The sequence below is a fragment of the Zea mays genome, chromosome 2 (genome assembly GCF_902167145.1).
Source record: "Zea mays cultivar B73 chromosome 2, Zm-B73-REFERENCE-NAM-5.0, whole genome shotgun sequence".
In the NCBI taxonomy this organism is placed as follows: domain Eukaryota; kingdom Viridiplantae; phylum Streptophyta; class Magnoliopsida; order Poales; family Poaceae; genus Zea; species Zea mays.
Genome location: NC_050097.1, coordinates 165,917,126 through 165,922,023, shown reverse-complemented (window position 1 = coordinate 165,922,023; position 4,898 = coordinate 165,917,126). Strand labels below are relative to the sequence as shown.

The window sequence follows — 4,898 nt, the reverse complement described above, 5'->3', positions numbered from 1 at the left end:
TCTCCACAGTGCCCCCGCCCCGACGTGCCCCTCCCCCGTCCGTCTCCAGCGTGCTCGTCGCCCCCGGCTGCCCGTGCCCCTGCGGCCCTGCCCCTGCCCCCGCGATGCGCTCTGCTCGCCAAGCACGCCCACTCCCCATGCCCGCCACCCCCGGTGCCGCGATGCCCGCCTAACCCCCCTTCCCCTGCGACGACGGCATGTTGCGCGGATCGGCACGGTTGTGCGAATCGGCGCGGCGCGGGAGCTTGGCCGCATGAGGTGCCTCGTCGACGGTGGCCCATGGACGTGCCCCACGCCATCGCCCCCGGCCTCGCGTTGCTCACGAAGTCCCCCAGCCCCTGCGTCAGAAATTATAATTTGGGTCAGAGAAATGCAGTTCATTCTTATAAGCCCCACAATCTACATGTTCATTCTGCTAAGCCCCTCGACTCTCGATGGCAATGGTGAGCAGGCTGCCGCCACGCTGCGGAGCCAACGCTCCCCACAGCACCCGCGGTCCTGGAAGGTGAGCAGAGGACTGCCCTTCTTCCAACGAGGTAAGGAACTGACAAATGTGCGTGGTGTGTTACGCTTACCATGTAGGAGACGGTGGAGAGGGGTCTGGAGGATAACATGAGTATTGTGGAGGTAGACGACGTCTCCTGAAAATGCTAAATTTAGTTTATGTGCTGCTTCTGAATGCAGGCGATCAGTTTTTTATTGGTTTTATCTGTCGGGTCCAATTAGAAGGTCTCTGTCTAACCTATTACTGTTAGATATCATAGCGCTCAATGTTGGAGGCACCTATGTTCTTCTTACAGGGTACCTGAATCTTGGCTTTTGATCGGTTTGTCATGGCATACATTGGCACACTTTCTTATAAGTGGCGGTGTCGTGTTTAGCATAACACACGATGATTATTTTTTTTGTCTAATCTGTTCAAGAGGGTGTCCTTTTACAAAGGGACATACAGATGTTGTTTGATCTCAGTTCATTGTAACTTTTTGAGGGTGCCAGTGGGGGTGGTAATGGGCTCTAAATTTGCACTATAAAATTTAAGAATCGGATCGGATTAGGATCAGACTATTTCTTTTTAAACTAAAATTAATTAAGGGCTCAATCGAATTATGAAGAAATATTTGGATAGTGGTCCATTATAATCCCTAGGTGCCGGTGGACGTTTAAAGGATCTCCGGCCCTTGAATTTTTCTTCTTTGTCTCTAGCCAGGCTAGGCAAGGTTAAGTAAATGAACTGAATATGTCCAATGTAGCCTTTTTCCTGTGATTATTTATAATCTATAAATTGAATGATGCTACCGTGAGGACTTGGATAATTCAACGAAATTTCTCGAATTCATTTTTTTAGTTTCTTGTAGCGTTGATCGTGATTGGAAGACGATTGAAGCATGTGTCGGCTCAAAGACTGTTATACAGGTAATCCATAGCCTAAATCCTTAATAATAGTTCTCAAAATACTTAGTAATCAATCTATGTTATATAATGTCCCCAATCTATTAAAAATATTCCTTTGACAGATAAGGACTCACGCACTGAAGTACTTCTTGAAGGTTCAGAAGAATGGTGCGCGCGAGCATCTACCCCCACCTCAGGCCAAAACGAAAGGCAGCTCATCCATGTCCATAGAAAGCATCTAATAATGGTCTGCGTTATTCAAGGACCTAGCTATTTGGCATGATTTTTTCTAGATAACAAGTAATGACTAGATTCATTTGGCTCATGCAGTTTCTCAAACTATTTTATTACAAGGACAACCTACCCAGCGGCAGCAAGGTTCTGTCATGCCTATGGATACTGCTACTGTGAGAAACACAAATGTGAATGTGGCAGTGCCGTCGTGGGACGATTTTTTTTCTCGAAAGCGCAGGGGAACTGCGCCTTAAAATATATTAAGAAGAGGCCGCCGTGGGACGATACTCTTGCTCAATCTCTTAGTGCTGGTTTTTTTCAGGTTTCATAATCACTACGACCTGCATACAAAAATAAATGCCAGTAGAGCCAATTGTAACTTTTCATGTATTGGTGGTGCAGGTGCAACAAATAACTGTTCAGGTAGCACAGAGAGTCCGTCTGGTACTTGGCCAACTTCTGAAGCAGTTGAGCAAGAAATTATGGTTCCATCACTCCGTGGTGAGCACTCCCCTCGAAAAGTTTTTCTTTGGGATACCAAATTTCTAGATTATAGGTTACTATTTGCTACATCAGTCTTAGTTGGAAAGTTTATGATGAACCATTCAACCCATTCCATAGAATTACAAGCACGCAAAGCTTGAACTCTAACAGACTCGCTTGTTTAGTCCAAATGTAGGATAAGAAATAAGAATTCGATGAAGTAAAAAATAAAGAAAATAAATGGAAAATAAAATGTAATGACTCGTCCTAGCTATGTTCTTTGCTTATATACTTGAGTTTTTTGTTCTGACTAATACCATGAACTTCCATGCAAGTGGTTGAGCTGATGGCTTTCAACTGAGTTTGAGAAACATCTGACGCCCTATCTGCAACAACCCTGATTATTGACAGCAAGCCTAGCAAGGGTCAGCGCAATTCTTGCAGAAATTTGTTCGGGCGAAATATTAGTTGTTACTGATTCTAAGCTTGGAAATGTTATAAAAGAAAAGCTGGTTAGTGGTGTTTGTCAATTTATTGCTTTCTTTACATGGATAAGCCATCCTTAAATATTCAACGCGCTATTGCATAAAATTGGCTATCTCTACAATAGTGTTGTGATGGAGCTGATGCGAGGGCTGAGAAATCAGCTCATTGAGCTTATAAGTGGGTTGGGTACATAAGACCTGGGTCCAATGAGCTTGGGATTGTCGCACAACTTGTTTTTGGCTTAGTGGGTTCAGTCCCGAGAAGGTGAGTCTTGTATTGGTGCTACCGGCCATCTTATTTATCATGTTGTTATGTGCTCCATTTTTTGCTTTTATTGTATCAACATTTGTCCTTGGCATGAAATCATCTGGAAACATCTCTCAACTAAAAACAATGTCAGGGATCAATCTTTTTATCGAAGTCTCTATTCTTGTCTGAACATTATGCAAGTGGTTTTCTTTGAAATCATAAGCATGGAGTGCATCTATTTAAAGATAAAGCTTGGACAACCAATCATTTATTATCCGAGAATTTAATTTGGTTTTATTAATTAATTTAAACCTTTCTATAGGAAGAGAGTGGCTCTTCACTCCCATCGGACTGACAAAAAGTGAGTCACATGTTTTCTTATTTGTTTGACTTATGTTGGTGTGATATTTTGCCAAACAGATTTATATGGTTTTTCAGAAGCATTCTTACTATTTTATATGGTTTTTGAACAAGTGAATGTTTGGACTGCGTTCTAATGTTAATCATGTTTTGTTTTGTTTTGTTTTTGCACTCTGCATTTGTTTTATTCATGTATAACTGTAATCATATTATAGTTTTTTTGGAAATGTTTGCTCTATACCCGATCATATTCTAAAGCCACCATTGAGTCTCAACCTGTCTTACTTAACATTTGTAGTCACCTATCTGTGTGTAGAGCTGCACTAGCTGTTCTTATTGTCAGGTTCTGTTGGTGAGAACATGTTCCATTGGCAAGCGACCATCATGGGGCCTTCAGACACCCCATTTGCAGGTGGGGTATTCTTGGTGAACATTCACTTCCCACCGGATTACCCTTTCAAGCCACCAAAGGTATTTTTTCTCTAATTTATGATTTCTAATGCCACCTTTACTTGTATATTTGGATTCCTAGAGCTACAATTGTGCATCCTTGGTCAACATATCATATGATAACTCTTAAACCAGTTATAGTGATCTAATGCAAAGATGATATGCTTATGTGCAGGTGTCTTTCCACACCAAGGTTTTCGACCTGAACATTAACGACAACAACAACATTTGCCTTGGACATTCTTAAGGAACAATGTGGCAAAACTTATTTCACACTCTGTAGGAAAGGGAAACACCATTCTTTCGCATAAGCACGATGGTTCGGCCAACTGAACATGTCCCAGTCCACAACTATGTAGCTGAGAACCTCATAGGTAGATTCACAGTAGTTAACTGTCTGCTTGAACAAACTGATGCATATGTTTGTTCTATGTAAAAGATGACACTGTTGTTGGTTTTAATACTGAAATGTCATCCTAACCATTTTACTAGCTATGTCCAACACATTCTATTTTCATTTCTCTAAATGTTGGCAGCTGCTCTCCAATACGTATTACATGGTTGTCTCATGGTCTATGTAAGGAAACCTTGAACCTGAATGTGCACAACTTTAGTTGCTCTACCTGTTTTTAGAGGAATTATATTTAGATGGGTTGAATATTGTCATAATATATGTCCATATGTAAGTAATATAGAAATCACGCCACAACATATTTCTCCACAACATATAAGATAAGAGGGTCATATTTATGAGCTAAAATAATTTTGATAGATAAGAGGGTTATATTTGTGAGCTAGAATAGTTTTGATAGCCACAACTCGCCATCTCCTTTTTTTCTACTTTTCACCCTGCAATGCAAAATTGTTCTAAGAAGGTCATGGTACATCACCATATCATATATTACCAACTTTTAGGATTTGCTTAATTCAATTAATAGTGATATTGAGCCAAATTTTGGTTGTTCGAAATGTCAGACTTCAACATTTGTTAATTTTGTTGAGTTGAGTCTTGATAGCATCACTAAATAAAGACTTATGCATGCATAAACATCCCCCGTTGCAACGCACGGGCATATACCTAGTTTCATTATATGTTTAATTGTAGTGAGTCTCTTGCCTCGTAAACCCGTTTCTACTCGTTTCGGTCGCATCAACTCTGTAACAACTCAATTTCATATTAGTAACATTATTTCATCGCGACACAAGTTTTAATTAATCAGTTAGTCAAGTAATTGATTAATCTG

At 40.9% G+C, this 4,898-nt stretch overlaps 2 long non-coding RNA genes across 2 annotated transcripts; both read left to right on the top strand.

Annotated features, from left to right (window-relative positions):
- The first annotated feature begins 1,301 nt into the window (after positions 1–1,301).
- On the top strand, positions 1,302–1,831 carry LOC103647233 (uncharacterized). The gene is made up of 3 exons (XR_002267662.2): positions 1,302–1,413; positions 1,548–1,639; positions 1,723–1,831. It is a non-coding gene; the product is annotated as an uncharacterized lncRNA (long non-coding RNA).
- A 209-nt stretch (positions 1,832–2,040) lies between these two features.
- Positions 2,041–4,043, top strand: LOC103647232 (uncharacterized). Its single transcript, XR_002267661.3, has 3 exons — positions 2,041–2,127; positions 2,445–3,675; positions 3,830–4,043. It is a non-coding gene; the product is annotated as an uncharacterized lncRNA (long non-coding RNA).
- The last annotated feature ends 855 nt before the right edge of the window (positions 4,044–4,898 follow it).